General features: G+C 42.6%; 1 long non-coding RNA gene across 1 annotated transcript in view; it reads right to left on the bottom strand.

Annotated features, from left to right (window-relative positions):
• LOC139178855 (uncharacterized) overlaps positions 1 to 24,283 on the bottom strand; it is a 52,489-nt gene that overhangs the window by 19,290 nt on the left and 8,916 nt on the right. The window contains exon 2 of the long non-coding RNA XR_011563303.1: positions 10,878 to 10,975. This is a non-coding gene — a long non-coding RNA (uncharacterized lncRNA). The remainder of the gene's footprint in view (positions 1 to 10,877; positions 10,976 to 24,283) is intronic.

Raw genomic sequence — 24,283 nt, 5'->3', positions numbered from 1 at the left:
AGGCAAAGTTGATGTTTTCTGTTGTGTTTTGTTTTCAAGGCTCAGACTAGCAAGCAACAAAGGCTTGCTGGACCTCACTTCCTGTCTGGTTCCCCAGCTCCCTGGAGACTTGAATCTCAAATAAATGTTTCTGTCAGGAGACTGAGCTCCCAGCTGTGTAAATTGGTCACAGATGTAATTGCATTTGCCCTCTGCCCTGGAGGAACACAGGCCTGTGGTTGTGGGGTTTAGACGTCTCAGAATGAAAGACATTACTCCTGACTCTGGGTAATAGCCGTGAAGCCCAAAATCAGCTGCCCCAGAGACAGGCTGCAGTGTGGCCAGATGTCCAGGGCTGTTGCTAGCCAGACTCCAGGCCTACATAGCCAGCTACCCAGTTGGGATCATTTCATTGGCCAGTTGGGCACAGTAAAAAACAAAAAAATAAAAAAACAGCTTTTCCATTGGTTCTTCTTCCTTCCAAACATGACTCCGCCCACCCTTCATCCTCTCCCTCCCTAATGCCCACAGGACCTCTGCCAACAGCTCCAATCCCCATTTTCTTGAACAGTAGGCAACTGCAGCCCCAGTACGTCCACACTGCCCATGGGGTAACTACTAGAATCCAGTGAAAATAAATAGAGAAGTATGCAGCTGACCTCCATCCAATACCTCGAGATCCTAACACAAGGTTGACTTAATCGACAGCATTCAATGGGGCCTGGCAGAGAAACTGAAACCTGGCGACCCCAGCAGGAGGAAACAAGGCTGCGTTAGACCAACTCTTTGGGCATTTGAAGCCCTGGACTTAGGAAGAAGGCTGTACAGGATGGAGAGTCAGAGCAAGTCTGTACTTTGCTGGGACAGAAAGGGTGAAAAACACTGCCTGACAATCCCTGAAAATACTGTGAAAGGCTCTTACATCACGGCAATCCCTCCAGCTAGCTAGCAGTCTAAAGATCACTGGCCAGGCAGCTAGGTCTTTTGTTCAGGAGCTGCTGGGTAGCAGATCTCCAGGAGATTGAAGATGGGTTGAATGAACTTTTAAACAACGTTTATGGAGCTTTCCTTTTTCTGGGGTTTTTGCCTTCATTAGAGAACCAGCCGGCAAATCCGTGCTTCAAGTGCTGGGACAGAACTGGACTTCACGGTGCCACCTGCTGTGAGGGGTCGTGGCTGGGAGGGCAGGCTCCAGGGTCATGCTGCCTGGCTTTGAATTCATGTTCTGCCACCTATTAACCTTGTGACTTAGAGAGTCAATCTCCTCAATTTCTTCATTTGTAAAATGGGAATAATAAAGGGCCATACTTCATAGAGTTGCTAGGAGACTACATAAAATAACTCATGTAACATGCTTTGGAGAGAACCTAGCATATGAGAGAGAGAGAGAGGAGGAGGAGGAAGGAAAGAGAACATCATATGATTCTTAGCATATAATTCTGTTTTCAAAGAACAAGCAGTTTGCTGTAACAGAAGTATACCAATTCTCATTCAACTATTTTTATGAGCTAGTTATTCAGTATTTACACTTAGTTATAAAAGAATAGGAATAGAATTAATGTTTAACTGTGTCTGAGAGCTCTAAAAGTAAGTAATATTCGTTCGTTGATATATGAACTAAGTGGAGGAAACACACATCTCATTAATAGATGAATTTCTAATAAAATTTTACTTTCTACATGTAGTTATCCTTTTCAAAACATACTAAATTTGTAGATTGTTTTGATCAGTTGTGTAAGAACAATAAATTAATAATAACTCAATCCAGATTACTGTTTAACACTTTAACCATTATTCACAGAAATTTTTAAAAAACTAATTTCATTTGTTTTGTTGAAGAAAAATATAATAGGGTGATCAGTAAATGACTCTGAAGTATAAAATGTATTATTACAATAGGATGTAATTATTTGGGGAAGTGAAATTGAGATACAATGTCAAGGAGAAAAAGGAGCAATTTACAATTTGTGTTCATTAAAAAATAACTTGTATTTTTTAAATAGTAAATGAGCAATGTTCTTACTTTTACTTTAAAATTTCAGTGTTCCCAATACATCACACCAGACGTTTAATCTTTGGCAACAACTTAAAACCTTTTAAATGACAGTCTAAAAATGCAAGGAATTGGATAGCATTACTATTACTATCAAAATTACTATGGTATGTGTGAAAAATGTCTGAAGAAGACCTATTCTATGTGTGCGTGTGCATGTAATTATTTCCTTGAGACAGTTTTTACCTTCCTTGCGTTCACAGTCACTTCAGTCATGTCTGACTCTTTGCGATGCTATGTACTGTAACCTACCAGGCTCCTATGTCCGTGAGATTCTCCAGGCAAGAATGCTGGAGTGGGTTGCCACTTCCTCCTTGAGGGGATCTTCCTGACCCAGGGATTGAACCTACATCTCTTATGTCTCCTTCATTGCAGGCGATTATTTACCACTGTCCATGGAAATAACAGTTCAGTTGAGTCACTCAGCCATGTCTGACTCTTTGTGACCCCATGGACTGCAGCAAGCCAGGACTCCCTGTCCATCACCAACTCCCAGAGCTTGCTCAAACTCATGTCCTTCAAGTCAGTGATGCCATCCAACCATTCCAACCTCTGTCGCCCCCTTTTTCTCCTGCCTTCAATCTTTCCCAACATCAGGGTCTTTTCTAATGAGTCAGCTCTTTGCATCAGGTGGCCAAAGTATTGGAGTTTCAGCTTCAACATCAGTCCTTCCAATGAACACCTAGGACTGATCGATCTCCTTCAGGATGGACTGGTTGGATCTCCTTGCAGTCCAAGGGATTCTCAAGAGTCTTCTCCAACAGCACAGTTCAAAAGCATCAATTCTTCGGTGCTCAGCTTTCTTTATAGTTCAACTCTCACATCCATACATGACTACTGGAAAAACCATTGCTTTGACTAAATGGACCTTTGTTGACAAAGTAATCTCTCTGCTTTTTAATATGCTGTCTAAGTTGGTCATAACCTTCCTTCCAAGGAGCAAGAGTCTTTTAATTTCATGGCTGCAATCACCATCTGCAGTGATTTCGGAGTCCCTAAAAATAAAGTCAGCCACTGTTTCCACTGTTTCCCCATCTTTGCCATGAAGTGATGAGACCGGATGCCATGATCTTAGTTTTCTGAATGTTGAACTTTCAGCCAACTTTTTCACTCTAAGAGGCTCTTTAGTTCTTCTTCACTTTCTGCCATTAGTGTGGTGTCATCTGCGTATCTGAAGTTATTGATATTTCTCCCGGCAATCTTCATTCCAGCTTGTATTTCATCCAGCCTGAAATTTAACATGATATACTCTGCATAGAAGTCAAGTATTACTTTCTAGATCTTTTTTCTCCTGTTTCAGGGCTCCCCAGTCTTCTCCTGGTGTTATGGATGAATTGTATCCTCAACAAATGTGTATGTTGAAGCCCTACACCCCAGTGTGATAGTATTTGGAGACAGGGCTTTTAGGGAGGCAGTTAAGCTTAAATGAGGTCACAAGGATGGAGTCCTAACCTGATTGGATTCATGTCCTTGTAAGACGAGAAAGAGATACCAGAGATCTTTCTGCTTTCTCTGTCTCTCCCCACACACATTCAGAGGAAAGGCCATGTGAGAACACGGCCATAAGGCAGCCACCTGCAAGGCCGGAAGGGAGACCTTACCAAAACCCAACTCCGACAGCACCTCGATCTGGGACATTCAGCCTCCAGAACTGGGAGAAAAATACATATCTATTGTTTAAGCCACTCAGTCTGTGGTATTTGGTCTTAGTAGCCCTAGCAAACCAATAGACATGGTGATGATCCTTTAAATGATCACTTGGAAAGATACGTTGATAATGCAAGCTGGCAACAGTTACAGGTGAGGCAGGGTTATGAGGTAGGCTGCAAGACCAAGATGACCCTGGCAGCTGGTGATCAGACTGCCAGCAGATATGCAATGACTTCTGTATGGGGAGATTTCCTTAAAGACGCGATAAGAAGAGAGCACTCACTGTGGGCAGGATCACTGCGGAATATTTCATAGAGGATGGAGGTGAGCAACGAAAGGTGGGAGAGTTCTAGGGGTGGCATTTAGGATGGAAGGAGAGCATGACCCATGGCTCCAAGGAGGAGAGGCCATGACTGTGCCAACTGTGAGTAGGCATAAGGTAAACCTGATCAGCTAAGTGGTGGGCTCTGTCTCTACCCTGAGATTCACCAACACATTTACGCAGAAGGACCCCCAGTTGCTTTGTGCATGAATGTGCTTTGCTCTGCAATTGGATTTAAACTCTTATGAGGCTAAAGAGCCCTTGACTGACTTCTTCCACCTGCTGGACCTTCTGCTGTCTGCATGTCCGTCTTAGTATGGAGGGATCACACACTCCCACAGCTTTCCTTTTCACCTTTGCACACTCTCCTTTATTTCTTATCCTTTAGGACAGTATCATATGGCTGCCCACTCTCCCAAACTCCACCCTGCATGCCCTTCATCCATCACCCCCTGAGTACCTTCATGGACTTCACACCACCTGTGAGTATACTAAAGACCATTGAATTGTGCACTTCAAAATGGTGCATTTTATGGCATATTAAAGTTAGACTATAGGCTTCCCAGGTGGCTCAGTGGTAAAGAAGCCACCTGCCAATGCAGGAGCCACAGTGACTGAGACTCCTTGCTTCCAATGCAGGGAGCCGGGGTTTGATTGCTGGTTAGGGAACTAGATCCCACATGCCACAACTAAAGATTCCGTATACTATAACGACTGTGAAGAAAGCTGAGCGCCGAAGAACTGATGCTTTTGACCTGTGGAGTTGGAGAAGACTCTTGAGAGTCCCTTGGACTGCAAGGAGATCCAACCAGTCCATTCTGAAGGAGATCAGCCCTGGGATTTCTTTGGAAGGAATGATGCTAAAGCTGAAACTCCAGTACTTTGGCCACCTCATGCGAAGAGTTGACTCATTGGAAAAGACTCTGATGCTGGAAGGGATTGGGGGCAGGAGGAAAAGGGGACGCCAGAGGATGAGATGGCTGGATGGCATCACCGACTCAATGGATGTGGGTTTTCGTGAACTCCGGGAGTTAGACAGGGAGGATGGACAGGGAGGCCTGGCGTGCTGCAATTCATAGGGTCGCAAAGAGTCGGACACGACTGAGTGACTGAACTGAACTGAACACAGCCAAATAAATAAGTAATTTAAAAAAATCTTTCCTATAAAAATGCAACTAAGAAACAGGTTGAAGTACAGAATAATTATTATTCTGTTTAGATTGAATGTTGATGTTAGATAATCAATATAAAGTTTTATGATATTTGTTTTAATTTTTAAAACCCAGTGGTAAATAATTAAACAAAAATAGTGGAAGCATGGGAGAAATGAAGGGAATGGAAGGCATTTCTGTAGGAATGAGAGAGCTGGGTGGGAGACCAATCTGGAAGGAGAATAAATGCTGGCTGAATGAATAGTTTCACATTTTTGTATTAGAGTAAACAGGAAATTAACAGCAATCACTTGCATTAACATTTGAACAAGTTCTAACACTGCTGTGCATGCCAATGGAGCCAATTTCCAAGACTAAACAATCTTTTATGGGACATGAGCTTGCAAATGGAATGATGAAGAATTCTGAAAACATATGCTGGTGTCAGATTTTACAGGCAGTGTTTGAATTTGCATTTTAATGTCATAAGAAACATCTTTAGTGAATAAAACCCATGCTTCTGGCCAAAGGGTATCTTTCTATCAGGGGTTTTCAGCTCTTTGACTGTCTTCATTTGGAAGTTCCTGGACTTTCTTACATTCAAAAGCCGGTTCCTCCCAAAACAGTTACCATCTCATAAAAAGTACAGTTGGTTGACCTTTCCGTTGAAGGGGAATAGCGATACATTCTCAGGAACTGTCTTTTGTTTCTCCCCATCCAAGCAGAAATCATGTGGGGGTAAGTAGATACAGTATAAAGTCGGAACTAGAAAACATGTTAATGGCATAATGATTAAATCTCCCAGGAAACACAAAAGAAGGGCAAATGAAGATTTAATATATCATGGGATAGTATAATATACTGAGCTTAAAAGACCTTGGGAGAACAATATGAGAAAATTGAACTCTGATGACTGCCAGCTGTATGCCTGTGTCAGACAGAGCTTACACTTCAGTCTGCACTGTTTGGTAAATCATAGTATTATTCCGGGTGCTTTCCTACTAAGGCAGACAACCAAAGCACAGGCACCATCTCTTCTGAGCTTTCCCCCCCTAATTCCTGCATTTAGAATTCTGCCCACACTAGAGGGTAACGCTTATCAATTTCCTCTTAATTAACTAGAATCCCTTGCAACTGTCCCCATCATCAACCAATATTTGTTAAGAATCACAGACTGTTATCTTGGACAGGGAGAGCATTTCTTTAGAGCTGCTACGAAATACTACTATGTGTAAACACAACAGGTACCGGTGTTTGCAATTCGGGAGTCTGAAAAACTGTAGTCAAAAACAAGTGTCAAAGTGCCCTCTAGTGGTAAATACAGCGTACTGACACAATGCCTTTCTCTCCAGAGCAGAGACATAGGTTGTAAATGATACAGGACGATTGGATGCCTGGCTTCTTGAATCCTATTTTCTTCCAGAAACCCTGAGGTTCAGACAAGATGTGACACACAAAGATTTAAGTTAACTGGAAGAGACTTCCAGTACCCAAGACCAGGAAGAAATAATGAATACCGAAACGCGGCAGAAAACACTCATTGCACCCTAAGGATAAGCCTTCTCAGTATCTCTTGCAGTCTTTTCAGAAAAATTGAGTTCTGGTTAGCAGTTTTTCATCCAGGAGCGACACTCTTTGATTGGTTAATGATGCATTGCTTCATTACACGTTGACTTAGAGGGAGCACCTCCTCTAGGCCATTTTTTCAGTTTGATGATAAATAACCAAAATCACTGCAGATGGTGACTGTAGCCATGAAATTAAAGACGCTTACTCCTTGGAAGGAAAGTTATGACCAACCTAGATAGCATATTGAAAAGCAGAGACATTACTTTGCCAACAAAGGTCCGTCTAGTCAAGGCTATGGTTTTTCCAGTGGTCATGTATGGATGTGAGAGTTGGACTGTGAAGAAAGCTGAGCACCGAAGAATTGATGCTTTTGAACTGTGGTGTTGGAGAAGACTCTTGAGAGTCCCTTGGACTGCAAGGAGATCCAACTAGTCCATTCTGAAGGAGATCAGCCCTGGGATTTCTTTGGAAGGAATGATGCTAAAGCTGAAACTCCAGTACTTTGGCCACCTCATGGGAAGAGTTGACTCATTGGAAAAGACTCTGATGCTGGGAGGGATTGGGGGCAGGAGGGGAAGGGGACGACAGAGGATGAGATGGCTGGATGGCATCACTGACTCAATGGACGTGAGTCTGAGTGAACTCCGGGAGTTGGTGATGGACAGAGAGGCCTGGCGTGCTGCGATTCATGGGGTCACAAAGAGTCGGACACGACTGAGTGACTGAACTGAACTGAACTGAACCAAGAAGTATTCCTTTCTGAATTCTTTGAGAAGAATCCTTAATTTCAGTTATTCAAGTTCTTCTGGTACAGGTAACAAGATTGTACCATTTTCATTAAAACTTAAATCCAGTACAAATGATCTAGGGTTGATTAGAAATCCTAATCTAGGGTTTAATATAGTAATTGAGTTCTTACCTAAGGGGCAAGACAGTCTTCTGGAAGCAATACTGGCCTGAAGACAAGGAGATATGGACCATGGCATTGCCTCTACCACTAACGAGGTGACTTTGAGCAAATCCTTTAACATCTCAGGGCCTCAGTTTTCCCATAAATAAATGCGAGAACTAGACTAATAATTGGTTACCCTTTTCAGCTCTAAAGTAGTAGAATTTATAAAAATCATTTGGCAGGTGGTATTTTGAAGCATGAGAACTTCCCCGGTGGCTCAGACAGTAAAGGATCTTCCTGCAGTGCAGGAGACACTGGTTCAATCCCTGGGTTGGAAAGATCCCCTGGAGGAGGGCATGACAACCCACTCCAGTATTCTTGCCTGGAAAATTACATGGACAGAGGAGCCTGGCGGGCTACAGTCCATAAAGTCGCAAAGATGGACACGACTGAAGCGACTGAGCAAGTACACACACATTTTGAAGTACTGTGTTTGTCTTGGGTGTGTATTTTTCCTTCATTGATTTCAGGAGCCCTCTCCTAGCTTGCTCCTCAGCAGAAACCAAGATTCAAAGAAGCAGCTGAACTAAGAGGGAGACAAAGAGTAGGATGCCAGAGCTTTCCTATTCCTGAACCTAGAAAACACAAGGGCTGGGGAAAGGGGAAGGAAGAAAGACCGTGATGAGTTAGTCAAGTGAGAACAAAAAGCCGGGATGGGTGGAGCTAGGAGATAGGAAAGAAGAGCTGGAACTTTTCAGCATTAGGGTCAGGACCCAGCAGAAAGGGACAGCAGGAAGGATCAGCCTCCGGTGTGTGAACCCACAGACTCACCACCCGCAGAGAACCCCATCCTGGACTCGGTTGTTCCTGAACAGAGGTGGGGTGCGGATGCTACATGTGGGGTCACGGCATAAAGGGAGCACTTCCTTCCCCCCTCCCCCCCCGCAGAAACGCTGAAGAGGACAAGTCGGGCAGATGTCCACGAGAGGGACTCCGGTCCACTGCCGCTGACCCACGACAGAGCCCACGACAGAGCCCACAGGTTTGTGCAGGTGTCCTTGGCAACACCAGTGAGGGACGTGGAGACGTGTGCTTATCAGTTTTTACCATCTGTCCTGTTTGAGAGGAATTTTCTTTTTCCTTTTTAAAATGGGAAGCAGCTTTGGCTATAGAGTTGATTTCCTTTCCCAATTGAATGAATTGTCCCGTAAGAAACTAAGGCTTTGGTGATCTCTGATAACACTTTCACATGTGAAATAGAAGTGTTCTAGGTCTTCTCAAAGCTTAGGTTGTTATATGTTGGGCTTTAAAATAGGCTTACTCGTACCAGAATTTTACTATATGAGATATTACTTAAGATGGGTCACTCACCACCTGAAATGTGGAATTCTTTATATTATATGGCAGAGTTGTGTGTGGTCTGGTTTATGTATTAAGTATCTATATGAAGTTGTTGGTAAGAGATGGAGCACATGCCCCAAATTAATTTAAACATTAGTATAAATGTACTAAAGAATGGGTTTCCCAGGTGGCTCAGTGGTTATTTAAAAAAAAAAAAAAAAAACCCACCTGCCAATAAGGGAGACATGGGTTCGATCCCTGGGTTGGGAAGATCCTCTGGAGAAGGAAATGGCAACCCACTCCAGTACTCTTGCCTGGGAAATCCCATGGACAGAGGAGCCTGGTGGGCTACAGTCCATGGGGTTGTAAGGAGTTGGACACGACTTAGCGACTAAACAACACCAACAACATAACACCTGAAAAAATACATTCTATCAATACACTAGGTACCACAAACAGAAATTACAGGTGGCCTTGAATTTGATCAGAAACAGAGAAAACAATGCACCAACAAAAAAGATAAAAAAGGGAGAGTTTGATTCATTCCTAAAGAGAAAGTAAATGGGCATATTTGTATGTGTTTGCATTTTTCAAGGAAGACTTCTTAGGACGCAGGATTTTCATTTGATACCATTTTTATTTTTAAAAAGAGGTTGAAATAAGGCAGAGAGATCAATAAAACCCTCTTGGCTGGAAAAGAGGAGCTGTTTCCAGGGCAACAAGGGAGGATGATATGTTATGGATTTGAAGGAGACAGCATTTGACTAATGCAAAGAAAGAAGTGAGAGAAAACAGAGATCAGACTCGGGGCCAAACGGAGAATAAGAGACCGTGACTCGAGCCTCTGCCGCTTCTCTGTTGAGCGCCCCAAACCGCCCTCCCCCAGCTCCCAGCGCCCAGCTCCCCTCCCAGCCCACAGGCCTCTCAGGCTTCCGTGGCTCTTCTCCCTCCGGGGAAACTTCACTACAGAAAGAGACCAGACACACGGAAACTCTCAACTTCTTGCAGAGGCTGTGGAGTTTCAACGTGAGGTAAGATCTCCTGCTAGAGTTTCTTCAAGGATGGCAATCAGTTCTCAGGAGCCGGGGTGGCAACACCCAAGACTAGGGGAAGAGTGAAATGTACGTGAAAGTCTCTGGTCAGTCATTTTTTTATTCCAATTTATTTTAAAAAATGTTATTGATATATAGTTGATTGGCAATGTGTTAGTTTCAGGTGTACAGCCAAGTGATTCCTATATATATATATGTGTGTGTGTGTGTATTCTTTTTTTATATTCTGTTCCATTATACGTTATTATAAGATATTGAGTATAGTTCCTGTGCTGTACGTATATAGTAGGTCTTTGATGGTTATCTATTATATATATAGTAGTATGTATATTTTAATTCCGAATTCCTAATTCATCCCTCCCCTCCTGCCCTGAGGTAACCATAAGTTTGTTTTCTACGTTTCTGAGTCTACTTCTGTTTTGTAAAGAAGTCATCTGTGTCATTTTTTTAGAATCCACATTCGTCTTTGTCTGGCTTACTTAGTATGATAATCTCTTGATCCATCCATTTTGCTGCAGATGGCATTATTTCATTATTTTTAATGGCTGAGTAGTATTCCATTGTACATATGTATACCACATCTTCTTTATCCATTCATCTGTTGATGGACTCTTAGGTTGCAACATATGTTTAGTCTTTAACATGTACACACAAATCCACATTACTCATTAATTAGTCTGAGTTCACGTCTACATAAAATAATATTAAAAATAACATTATTACGGCTACTATTTATTAAATCATATGTTCCAAGCACAGTGATAAAGAATATATATACATTATCTTACTTAATTCTCTCATTGAACTGGGTATCAGTATTATCTGAGCATTTACATGAGCAAACAGGCTCAGAACATGAAAAACTTACCCAGGAACAGTTAACAAGTGGCAATGCTGGGTTTCAAACCTAGGTGTGTCCTGTCAGCAGAGTGACCTTGAAAGCTGGAATTCATCAATCAGATAAAGCTGTGAGAGAAATCCAAAAGTCAGCTTGCTACCATTGGTAATATCTGTAAGAGTGGCCTGACCTTAAGAGGCAGGAAGTTTATAAAAACATTTCAGGATTCCATCAAGTTCAAAGATTTTAAAAGTTGGCCAGAATAGAGATCATTTGTTAGACAACAAAACATGTTGAAAAGGCCTCACTTGCCAAAGCTGACATGATTTAAGCTTCAAAAAGAGAATAATGACTGTGCCCTCTGATATACATTAAAATTTGGAAAGCCATGGGGTCCAGAGTGAGATGCAAAAAGTGAGAATTAACAGGATTTTAAAAATTTGTATAAGCAGGTGAATAGATGCATTTTTATTAAGCCTTGTTGCTGTTATTGGCTCATTTATTAAATCAATGAAGAATACAGAATGTGGAAAATTGAACATTAAAAAGCATCGTCTGGCTAATAGAGAATATCAGTTCAGTTCAGTTCAGTCGCTCAGTCGTGTCCCACTCTTTGCGACTCCATGAATCGCAGCACACCAGGCCTCTCTGTCCATCACCAACTCCTGGAGTTCACTCAGACTCACATCCATCGAGTCAGTGATGCCATCCAGCCATCTCATCCTCTGTTGTCCCCTTCCCCTCCTGCCCCCAATCCCTCCCAGCATCAGAGTCTTTTCCAATGAGTCAACTCTTCCCATGAGGTGGCCAAAGTACTGGAGTTTCAGCTTTAGCATCTTTCCTTCCACAGAAATCCCAGGGCTGATCTCCTTCAGAATGGACTGGTTGGATCTCCTTGCAGTCCAAGGGACTCTCAAGAGTCTTCTCCAACACCACAGTTCAAAAGCATCAATTCTTCAGCACTCAGCTTTCTTCATAGTCTAACTCTCACATCCATACATGGCCACTGGAAAAACCATAGCCTTGACTAGACGGACCTTTGTTGGCAAAGTAATGTCTATGCTTTTCAATATGCTATCTAGGTTAGTCATAACTTTCCTTCCAAGGAGTAAGCGTCTTTTAATTTCATGGCTGCAGTCACCATCTGCAGTGATTTTGGAGCCCCAAAAAATAAAGTCTGACACTGTTTCCACTGTTTCCCCATCTATTTCCCATGAAGTGATGGGACCGGATGCCATGATCTTCGTTTTCTGAATGTTGAGCTTTAAGCCAACTTTTTCACTCTCCACTTTCACTTTCATCAAGAGGCTTTTGAGTTCCTCTTCACTTTCTGCCATAAGGGTGGTGTCATCTGCATATCTGAGGTTATTGATATTTCTCCCAGCAATCTTGATTCCAGCTTGTGCTTCTTCCAGCCCAGCATTTCTCATGATGTACTCTGCATAGAAGTTAAATAAGCAGGGTGACAATATACAGCCTTGACGTACTCCTTTTCCTATTTGGAACCAGTCTGTTGTTCCATGTCCAGTTCTAACTGTTGCTTCCTGACCTGCATACAAATTTCTCAAGAGGCAGATCAGGTGGTCTGGTATTCCCATCTCTTTCAGAATTTTCCATTTAATTGTGATCCACACAGTCAAAGGCTTTGGCATAGTCAATACAGCAGAAATAGATGTTTTTCTGGAACTCTCTTGCTTTTTCCATGATACAGCGGTTGTTGGCAATTTGATCTCTGGTTCCTCTGCCTTTTCTAAAACCAGCTTGAACATCTGGAAGTTCATGGTTCACATATTGCTGAAGCCTGGCTTGGATAATTTTGAGCATGACTTTACTAGCATGTGAGATGAGTGCAATTGTGCGGTAGTTTGAGCATTCTTTGGCATTGCCTTTCTTTGGGATTGGAATGAAAACTGACCTTTTCTAGTCCTGTGGCCACTGCTGAGAATATCAGTTAGTTAGCTTCATAAGTAATAACTTCCAGTGAGTGAAAAACACCTAAAAATACAAAATTTAATTGATAATGTTTCAATGTCTGAAAGGGTTATATCATCTCGTTTTTAAATACGGAAGACTAGAAGGTTCTGTGAGGCCTGGAGATCTTTAAACATGGTAGGGTCCCATCATGTTCAAGGTTTCCAGGGTTATAGGAAAAAAAAAAAAGTTCACTTATCTAAAAGTTTACCCGTGAGGTGGAGCTGGGGCCTCCTGCCTACTCCTCAAAAGAATTAGGTCAGGTGCATAATTTAAACCCAAGGAAGCAGGTGAGTGACCACTGCTGTCTTGTTATGGAATCATATAGGAATAGCAAGAACCATGCCCATTTTGTCAGGGTCCCAGATGAGAATCCGGGACCTTCAGCTGTATGTCTCGAAGTATAGAACTTGAGTTAACTGGTAGCAAAACCATCTTCCTTGAACAAATAAGTGTTTTGCAACCTGGGGAGATTCAGAGTTAAATATGGAAATGCTTAAGGAATTGGAACGCTAGTGTCAACACCCTTATGTTAAGAAGGTGTCTGCGTATTTGGTATTTTGCCTTTTGACTGTAATTTGAAATGTGTGTTTGTGCAACTGATTTCAATATGTGGTTTTAAGGTGAAATCTTCCAAAGTCATCTTCAGTAGTGAAACATCTAAGATAACTTTGTTGTTGTTATTCAGTTGCTAAGTTGTGTCTGACTCTTTTGCCACCCCAGGGACTGTGGCCCAGACTTCCCTGGTGGCTCAGATAGTAAAGAATTGCCTGCAATGCAGGAAACAAGGGCTCGATCCCTGGGAAGATCCCCTGGGGAAGGGAATGGCACCCACTGCAGTATTCTTGCCTGGAGAATTCCACGGGCAGAAGAACTTGGCAGACGGCAGTCCACGGGGTTGACAAGAGCTGGACACGACTGAGTGACTAAGCACACGAGCGCCTTTGGCACACGCAGACTGTAGCCCACCAGGCTGCTTCTGTCCATGGGATTTCCTAGGGAAGAGAACTTTGTTTACTTTAGTTAAAGGATTTTTGTGAATAACAATTCCTTAGTGTTCAGGAAAGCTGTGTATGGATCACTGATGACTTAAGAAGGAAAAACTTGGGTTGATGCAGCTGCTAAAGGCACTTCCCCCACAGAGGATCAGCCCTCCACCTTGCCACCTTTGCCTACCTTTGCCTACCTCCAGGCCCTAGAAGGGTGCCTCCGCTTCAGTGGGCGTCTTCCTACATCTGGTCATAAATTCTGACTATGACCAGATGGATTTTCCATAGCCCCAGGTCCTCCTCCCTGCCTGAGACAATGCATAACACTCAGCAGCATGTTTGGGCACAGAGAGGGCAAAGGAACAGACTAAAAACACTTGTTTGTGTCTGATTTTTCCAGTTATTACTTATCATGTGCTTTGGCCTATTTGTGCCCAGTGTCATTCAGGGAACCCAGTCCCACCCAGCATAGCACCCAGCTGTGACATTATCATACCTGCCCACCCAACCTGGCAACTGACTTTTTTAAACTTCCTTGGTCAATGTGATATTCCCATGTCTTAGTTGTAATACAACACTTCAGTCTGCATGGCCCGAGGCTCTCCCCTGCAGGAAGGAAATGCTATTATTATAGCAAAAAATTGCTCCAGAAATAGTCTCACTAGGCAATTTCCTTGCTAGGGAATTTCTCTTAACGTAGGCTCAGCCCAAGGTTCTCATTCTAAATAGACAGGTTTTCCAACATGCATGCAAATGTCAACCATGTAACCTGTACCACCCTCAGAGCCCTGGCAAGGAAGAAAGGAAAAAACTGAAACCTGAAAGCAAAGGTTAAGTAAATTTGTTTTCAATCACCCTTCCAATGATCCTGTTGAACAGGGAGCCACAATTCAACTGCTCAAATGACTCAAAATGCATGGAGATAACATGAGAGGAGCCATAGTCCACCGGTTCCTCTAGCACTTGGAGGACACCCTGTGGTCATGACCATAGGTCACTTGTCCTCCAGGGATTTTAAAGAGTGCTGTGGGTGCCCCGACACAGTTACTCCTGCCAGGAGCTAATGTGAGCTAGGATTCTTATCATCTTCACTTCATAATGTGTTCCTGGGGCCAGGGTGAGGCCAGCAAGCCACCTCCAGTGCAGACGTGAAGGAGGCTCTTGGGCTCAGGGCCCCGTATGCTGACCCCATCCTCCTTCCTCCCTCCTCTCCATGTGTGTTGTCTTCAAGACTCTCTGTATTCATTTGCTAGGGTTGCCGTGGCAAAGTGCCACACACAGGGTGGCTAAACACAGCAGGAATGTATTCTCTCAGAGTCCTGGAGGCTGGTGCTAAGTTGCTTCAGTCCTGTCCAACTCTTCGAAACTCTCTGGACTATAGCCTTCCAGGCTCCTCTGTCCATGGGATTCTCCAGGCAAGAATACTGGAGTGGGTTGCCTTGGCCTCCTCCAGTGTCTCAAGCTTCACTCTCCGTGTCTGAGGACAGCATCAGCGCTCAGCATTCTTGGGCTTGGAGATGTATCACTAAAGTCTCTGCAGCCATCCTCACCCTGCATTTTCCCTGTCTCTCTTCTTCTAAGTTCACCAACTCCAATGGATTAGGGCCTAATGACCTCAGTTTAACCTGATTATATCAGCAATGGTCCTATAACCAAGGGAATAAAGGTCACAGTCATAAATTCTGGGAGTTGGGACTTCAATGTGTCTTTTGGGAGGATCTTAGTTCCTGACCCAGGGATCAAGCCTCTCAACTGGAAGTGCAGAGTCTTAACTACTAGATCACTAGGGAAGTCATTTGTTTGCTGGTTTTTTGATGACGGCCATTCTGACTGGTGTGAGGTGGTATCTTGTTGTAGTTTTGATTTACATGTCTCTAATAATCAGCAATGTTGAACATTTTTTCCTGTGCCTGTTCACCATCTATATATCTCCTTTGGAGAAATGTCCAGACTGATGGTTTTAATAAAAAGTACATCTTAATGTTATTTTACTTTTGATGCTTAAAATTACTTATATACATAATTTATTTAGGTAGTTTTGATCAGTGGTGAGTACATCATGAGAAACGCTGGGCTGGAGGAAGCACAAGCTGGAATCAAGATTGCTGGGAGAAATATCGATAACCTCAGATATGCAGATGACACCACTCTTATGGCAGAAAGTGAAGAAGAACTAAAGAGCCTCTTGATGAAAGTAAAAGAGGAGAGTGAAAAAGTTGGCTGAAAGTTCAACATTCAGAAAACTAAGATCATGGCATCCAGTCCCATCACTTCATGGGAAATAGATGGGGAAACAGTGGAAACAGTGGCTGACTTTATTTTTCTGGGCTCCAAAATCACTGCAGATGGTGACTGCAGCCATGAAATTAAAAGACGCTTACTCCTTGGGAGGAAAGTTATGACCAACCTAGACAGCATATTCAAAAGCAGAGATATTATTTTGCCAACAAAGGTTCGTCTAGTCCAGGCTATGGTTTTTCCAGTGGTCATGTATGGATGCGAGAGTTGGACTCTAAAGCTGAGCGCCAAAGAATTGTTGCTTTTGAACTGTGGTGTTGGAGAAGACTCTTGGGAGTCCCTTGGACTGCAAGAAGATCCAACTGCAAGAAGTCCATTCTAAAGGAGATCAGTCCTGGGTGTTCATTGGAAGGACTGATGCTGAAGGTGAAACTCCAATACTCTGGCCACCTGATGTGAAGAGCTGACTCACTGGAAAAGACCCTGATGCTGGGAAAGATTGAGGGCAGGAGGAGAAGGGGACGACAGAGGATGAGATGGTTGGGTGGCATCATCGACTCAATGGACATGGAATCCACCCCGGAGTTGGTGATGGACAGGGAGGCCTGGTGTGCTGTGGTTCATGGGGTGGAAAAGAGTCGGACATGACTGAGCGACTGAACTGAACTGAACTAATCAGTGGTGTCAAATAAAGGTTATAACTCAACCCATAAGAAAACACAGGTGATTAAATCATTACAATCACAGGAAAGAATAAAATATAAATTGTGGTGGCAGATATAGATTTTTCTGATGGAGAAGCATAATGGGGTGATCGAGAGAAGCCTTTTATCCCAATTCAATTCATTTCATGAAGCTTGAAATGGGTTATACTAGGATAAATTCCTGTCGGGAACATGGAATGGAAATAGGAAGTCAAGGACAAAAAGGAACGATATGAATTTTCAACTCTAAAAGCAGAGTTTTTTCATGTATTTTGCAAGTGAATAAGGATAAACCCTGAGTAGTCCCGATGTTGTTTTCATTTGATATGTTTTAAAATAATATAATGTTTACACATGAAATACGCTAGGAGCTACATCTTTTTCAACTAAACTTACGATGAAAAGTTTTAGATTTCAGTTAAAATATGCAAGAGAGGGACTTCCCTGGTGGTCCAGTTGCTAAGACTCCGAGTTCCTAATACAGGCAGGGGAGGGCCAGGTTCAATCTCTGGTCAGGGGATTAGATACTACACACCACAACTAAAGATTCCATGTACTGCAATGAAGACTGAAGATCCCACGAGCTGCAAATAAGACCTGGTTCAGCCAAATAGATAAATATTTAAAACACATGATAGAGAATAGTTTTGGAGGGACACGTGGGAAAAGAAATTGAAGGCCACAATCTGTATCCATGTAGGGCAGGGTGTCTAAACCTCAGCACTAATGAAATTTTAGGTCGGGTGATTCTCTGTGATGGGGGTTGTCCTATACGTTGAAGAGTATTAAGCAGCACCCTGGGCCTCTACCTACTACATGCCACTAGCATCCCACCTTCCCAGCTGTGACAACCACAAAGGTCTCTGCTGCTGCTGCTGCTGCTGCTGCTGCTAAGTCGCTTCAGTCGTGTCCGCCTCTGTGCGACCCCATAGACAGCAGCCCACCTGGCTCCGCCATCCCTGGGATTCTGGAGAAGCCTGGTGGGTTGCATTCCATGGGGTTGCTACAAGTCGGTCGCGACTGAGTGACTTCACTTTCAAAGGTCTCTAGACATTGCCAAATATCCCCTGGGAAAGTAAAATTGTTCCCACAGGAGAACCACTTGATCTGTGGATAAACGCTCTTTTGTCTTCTCATTTCCACTCTCTTCAAAAGCATTGAAAAGTGAAAGTGAAAGTTGCTCAGTTGTGTCCGACTCTGCAACCCCATGGATAGTCCATGGAATTCTTCAGGCCAGAATACTGAAGTGGGTAGCCTTTCCCTTCTCCGGGGATCTTCCCAACCCAGGGATCGAACCCAGGTCTCCCACATTGCAGGCGGATTCTTTACCAGCGGTTGTCCAAAAACACTGACAGTCACCCTAGAATCCCCTCAACCTTATTTATATTCTTGTCCAGGCTTATGAGAAGTGGCCGGGAAATGACGAGTTACACCAGGACCAGTAACTTATTTATATTTCCTGCCTGCCCCTGCCACACACGTGTGTGTGACCCCTGGTATAAACTGAATTCAGTTTGGATGAAGAATGAGAAACTTGAGTTAGCACTGCTCTGGGCTGTTCCATGCCAAACTACATTATGTCCAATATTACGTTAGCTATATGAACACACACAGGAGAAGAGAGACTCTGATTTTTTGGAGATCTTACTGATTCTTGAAAATGGGATCTTTTTAGCTCTTGAGGAATAATAGGTAGGGGGAAAGAGATTTTATGAATCAGTAGAAGCAAAATAAAGGCAGCTCAGTTCAGGAAGAAAATGGGCTAAGGGTCAGCAGCCAAGTAGAAGAAAAGAGTGGCCGTCACCTCATTTTGTATATTCTGCATGTAAACCAGCCTGAAGCTGAGAGCTGAGGTCTTCATTCATTAACACAGGAGGAGGGAACATCGTGGTCTCATTAAACGTCTGCAGAAGCCAGATGCTGTGTGGATAGTTAGCTTTTTGTGGTCTGAGTGTGGGGTTGTTTTTCTTGCCACCCTATTTAACTTGCTGCCCTGCAAGGACAAGAGAAACACAGGGAAGAAAGTCAGCTCTTGGTTTTGGAAAGTCCAGAGAACCTAATTATTTAGATACCCAAAAAGGTTATGGGAAGAGCCAGAAGAATAGATTTGATTTGAGTTTGCTCCCTCTGGTACTGGAAGAAACAAAATTTTGCTGCTTAGGGTGCCCAGAATAGTTCAGTGCTTGGTTTCTTACTGCTCTCTGTTCTCAAAGAGGACCCCTTCCCTTTAAAAAGTATAATGGGACTCCCATGGTGGTTCAGTGGTGAAAACTCAGCGCATCTAATGCAGGAGGTACAGGTTCAATTCCTGGTCAGGGAGCTGAGATCCCACATGCCACTTGGCATGACCAAAAAAAAAAAAGATAAAAATTATAATAAATCAAAAGTATGATGGGGGGGGTGCTATGAGAAGAGTGCTGAAATGCTCCCCCTTGATTGCTCTCCCTCCATTGTTTTTCTACAAATTTTCATAACTTCAAGGGAATAAAAAAATCCCTAGGACAGCAAGGAGATCAAACCAGTCAATCCTAAAGGAAATCAACCCTGAATATTCATCGGAAGGATGATGCTGAAGCTGAAGCTCCAATATTTTGACCACCTAATGTGAAGAACTGAGTTTTTTGAACGTTGAGCTTTCAGCCAACTTTTTCACTCTCCTCTTTCACTTTCATCAAGAGGCTTTTGAGTTCCTCTTCACTGCCATAAGGGTGGTGTCATCTGCATATCTGAGGTTATTGAAGTTTCTCCCAGCAATCTTGATTCCAGCTTGTGCTTCTTCCAGCCCAGCATTTCTCATGATGTACTCTGCATATAAGTTAAATAAGCACGGTGACAATATACAGCCTTGACGTACTCCTTTTCCTATTTGGAACCAGTCTGTTGTTCCATATCCAGTTCTAACTGTTGCTTCCTGACCTGCATACAGGTTTCTCAAGAGGCAGGTCAGGTGGTCTGGTATTCCCATCTCTTTCAGAATTTTCCACAGTTTATTGTGATCCACACAGTCGAAGGCTTTGGCATAGTCAATAAAGCAGAAATAGATGTTTTTCTGGAACTCGCTTGCTTTTTCGATGATCCAGCAGATGTTGGCAATTTGATCTCTGATTCCTCTGCCTTTTCTAAAACCAGCTTGAACATCTGGAAGTTCACAGTTCACATATTACTGAAGCCTGGCTTGGAGAATTTTGAGCATTACTTTACTAGCGTGTGAGATGTGTTCAATTGTGTGGTAGTTTGAGCATTCTTTGGCATTGCCTCTCTTTGGGATTGGAATGAAAACTGACCTTTTCTTGAAAGGTTGTAGTTGAATCACGCATACACACCAGGATTCTTGGCCCCCGGAGGAGAAGAATTCAATCCGGGGCCAGAGACGAGGCTTGATCGCTCGGAGCTTTTGTGTAATAAAGTTTTATTAAAGTATAAAGGAGATAGAGAAAGCTTCTGACATAGGCATCAGAAGGGGGCAGAAAGAGTACCCGCTTGCTAGTGTTAACAATGAAGTTATATAATCCAAAGAATATCTGGAGGTTGTAAAGACCTCATCAGACCTACTCCCATAATTTACATTTTAAGATAACACTGTCCTCAGGCAAGATACATCCTTGTAAAGACCAGGTCTACTCCCATAATTAACATTTTAAGATAACAGAAGGTTGAATCCAAAGACTGTCCTTAGGCAGGATACATTATTGGTATATAATCCTAAGGAATGTGGAGAAAGAAAAAAAGTTTGTCCTTTCTTCCTCCTTGAGAATTCCAGACCCCTCTCTTCTTGGGGACCCCTAGACTCCCTATCAACCTGCCTAGGAAATGACTCTCTCATTCTAGTCCTGTGGCCACTGCTGACATGGGGAAACAGTGGAAACAGTGTCAGACTTTATTTTGGGGGGCTCCAAAATCACGGCAGATGGTGACTGCAGCCATGAAATTAAAAGATGCTTACTCCTTGGAAGGAAAGTTATGACCAACCTAGATAGCATATTCAAAAGCAGAGACATTCCTTTGCCAACAAAGGTCCGTCTGCTCAAGGCTATGGTTTTCCAGTGGTCACGTATGGATGTGAGAGTTGGACTGTGAAGAAAGCTGAGTGCTGAAGAATTGATGTTTTTGAACTGTGGTGTTGGAGAAGACTCTTGAGAGTCCCTTGGACTGCAAGGAGATCCAACCAGTCCATTCTGAAGGAGATCAGCCCTGGGATTTCTTTGGAAGGGATGATGCTAAAGCTGAAACTCCAGTACTTTGGCCACCTCATGCGAAGAGTTGACTCATTGGAAAAGACTCTGATGCTGGGAGGGATTGGGGGCAGGAGGAGAAGGGGACGACAGAGGATGAGATGGCTGGATGGCATCACTGACTCGATGGACATGAGTTTGAGTGAACTCCGGGAGTTGGTGATGGACAGGGAGGCCTGGCGTGCTGCGATTCATGGGGTCACAGAGTCAGACACGACTGAGCGATTGAACTGAACTGAACTGAACGCGAAGAACTGACTCATTGGAAAAGACCCTGATGCTTAGAAAGATTGAGAACAGGAGGAGAAGGGGGCAACAGAGGATGAGATGGTTGGATGGCATCATCAACTCCATGGACATGAGCTTGAGCAATCTCCAGGAGATAGTAAAGGACAGGGAAGTCTGGCATGATGCAGTCCACAGAGGTGCAAAAAGTTGGACACGATTGAGTGTCTGAACAACAACAAAAGGGAAAAAAAAAGCAAATTAGTTATCAGCTTCTCAGCTGTAGGAGAAGCTTAATTCTTCTTACTGATGTCCCAGGTCACCTAGTCCTGGAGACAAGAATGTAGCCATCTTGGTAGCCAGCTGATAGCAGATGTTAGAAATTAGGTGATGTTCTCCTTTCGTCAAAGCTGGGAAGAACACTAAACAACGTTTTAAAAATGAGGAGAGCCTGGGTATTCGCCTAGGACACAGCATTGAAAAAAACTGAGCTAATACAATCATCCAGTCTCCATGCAACTCAGCTGAAAGTCCTCCTCACCAAGAGACTTAACAGCACCTTTTATTTGAAGAGATCCTAAAATGTTTTACACGGTGTACCAAAGACGTGTCACATACTTGTGTTACCACTTAGAACCTTTGTCATTCTGTTTGCTCTCCCTCCAAGGCACGGTTCTGCCTAAAATAGCTCTCTGGTGCTCCTGGGTTCTGTTACAAACCCCAGAGACACATTCTAGAAGTAGAAATCAAATTAGATAGCCTTTTGTTTAAAGTTTCTTAGCAGCATTGGAGAATGGTGTCCTGTAAATTCAATGAATCAGTAGCTGTGGAATGAGATTGTCATTATCATCACAAACGCGTAGCTAATGAGGACAAAGGCCATGGGAGAGGGGGGAAGTTGGACACTTTTATTTAAGCCCAGCTTCTTATAGTAATGGTCAATGAGAAAGAGAAAAGCATATCTCCTATGAGAAGACCCTAAGGTCTGGAACACTGAAATAAAAAAAAATCTCAAGCCAAACGTGATGCTGAAAGGTCACTGACTGTTCGCTTTGTATCACACAAACCCCAGTGAGATCCTCAACGTGATGAAGCAGAATAACCCTAATCAGCTGAGTAATAACAGTAAAAGCCAGGGTGTATTTTTTTTACAGCAATAATTAACAGGTGTGAAGTCATTCGAACATTGCAAATAAATGTCTGCAAAGGTCAGGCAAGCAAAATAAATACATAAATCAGGCTGGGGGTCATATGGTGGAAATTGGTGGGATCTGCTCTGACTCAGAAAATGTATCATCTGCTAACAACAGGCACTTTCAATTGAAAGAAAGAAAATAAATAAAAGCAAAACAAACAAACAAAAAAAACCCCAAAACACTGTGCTGGTTAAACCAGACAGGTGAAGTTTAGGTGAGGCAGAAGTTTGCAAGCCCTGTAAATAGCACTGGCTCTTTCTTAGTCACTGGATTCTACCCTGGTTCCTGGATGAAATCTTTGAGGATAGGTTGAGAATTTGTCATATTTATGCAAACAGCTTAGTGAGTCAAGAAATATTTGTTGAGCTATATAACATAATCTTTTACCTACAGAATTTCTTCCCTTGAATTATTGCTATGGGTTTACCTATACAGGCAAATGTCATAAGAAAAAAATCATGGGACATTCTCACATTTCCATCACGCAAAGTTCTCTTAGCAGAGACCCATGAGAAAAATGCCTTTTAAATCTCAGTTCAGGAACAGGAAGAATCTGGGACTTTGTTTTCATATTTATGGACATTGAATACTGTAGCTACATTTTGATCCTAGAAATCGGAATGCCATATTTGGAGAACTTTTTTTTAGCTTTAGGACCATGTAATGCATTTCTATGTGATGAATTTACACTGGCTTTTATTATTCTCTTAATACAATTTTCCTCTCTCCTTAATACCCTGATCTATATATCCTTTTGAGTAGATTTTTTTTTTTTTTTTTTGGTGTGCCATTTCAAATCCACTGAGAATTGAGTATACTTTAATTGAGTTCCAATCGGAATTTGGAAAACCTACATAGACCATTTCTCAGTAAATGGTTTTAGGATTGGGACCATGTTTTTCCATAACCCCAAATGACATTGCTTTAGAAGTACTGAATTAAGGTAAAATATCGTGGGGTGGGGGGAATGAAATATTTTATATCAACAAACTACTTAAAAAAAATAAAACATGATTTACTGCATTTACATTTTGGTGACTTTTTACTGTGGTAAAATACACATAACACAAAATTTACCATTTTAACCATGTTAGAATGTGCAGTTGGGTAACATTATGAACATTTATAATGTCATGCAACCATCACTACTATCTCCAGGAAATTTTCATCACCCAAGCAGAAACTCTGTATGTACCCATCAAACCCAATTCCCCTCCTCCCAGCCCCTGGTAACCTCCCTTCTACTTTCTGTGTCTGTGAGTTTGTGTAGATTCCTCCTATAAGTGGAATCTTACAAGATTTTTCCTTTTGAGATGGGCTTATTTCACTTAGCATAATATAGTCAAGGTTCATTTATGTTAAAGAATGTATCAGAATTCCGTTCTTTTTTAAACGTTGGATACTATTTCATTGTATGAATATACCACATTTTGTTTATTCACTCATCCATGGACAAGTTACATATTTCCATTTTTTGGCTACTGTGAATAATGCTACTATGAACACTGATGTTCAAGGGTCTGTTTGAGTCCCTACTTTCAGTGCTTGGTGTATATACCCAGAGCTGGAATTGCTGGATCATATGGTAATTCTGTGTTTAGCTTTTTGAGGAACTGCCCAATTGTTTCCCACTGCACCCTCACCATTTTACATTCCCACCAGCAAGAACTAAGTGTTCCAATTTCTCTACACCTTTGCCAACACTTTATATTTTTAAAATAATATCCATCCTAATAGGTGGGAAGGAACAACAGACTGGTTCCAAATAGGAAAAGGAGTACGTCAAGGCTGTATATTGTCACTCTGCTTATTTAACTTATATGCAGAGTACATCATGAGAAACACTGGACTGGAAGAGACACAAGCTGGAATCAAGATTGC

The sequence above is a fragment of the Bos indicus genome, chromosome 23, assembly GCF_029378745.1.
Source record: "Bos indicus isolate NIAB-ARS_2022 breed Sahiwal x Tharparkar chromosome 23, NIAB-ARS_B.indTharparkar_mat_pri_1.0, whole genome shotgun sequence".
In the NCBI taxonomy this organism is placed as follows: Eukaryota; Metazoa; Chordata; class Mammalia; order Artiodactyla; family Bovidae; genus Bos; species Bos indicus.
Note: the sequence above shows the minus strand (reverse complement) of the source record. Positions and strands in the feature narration are given on the sequence as shown.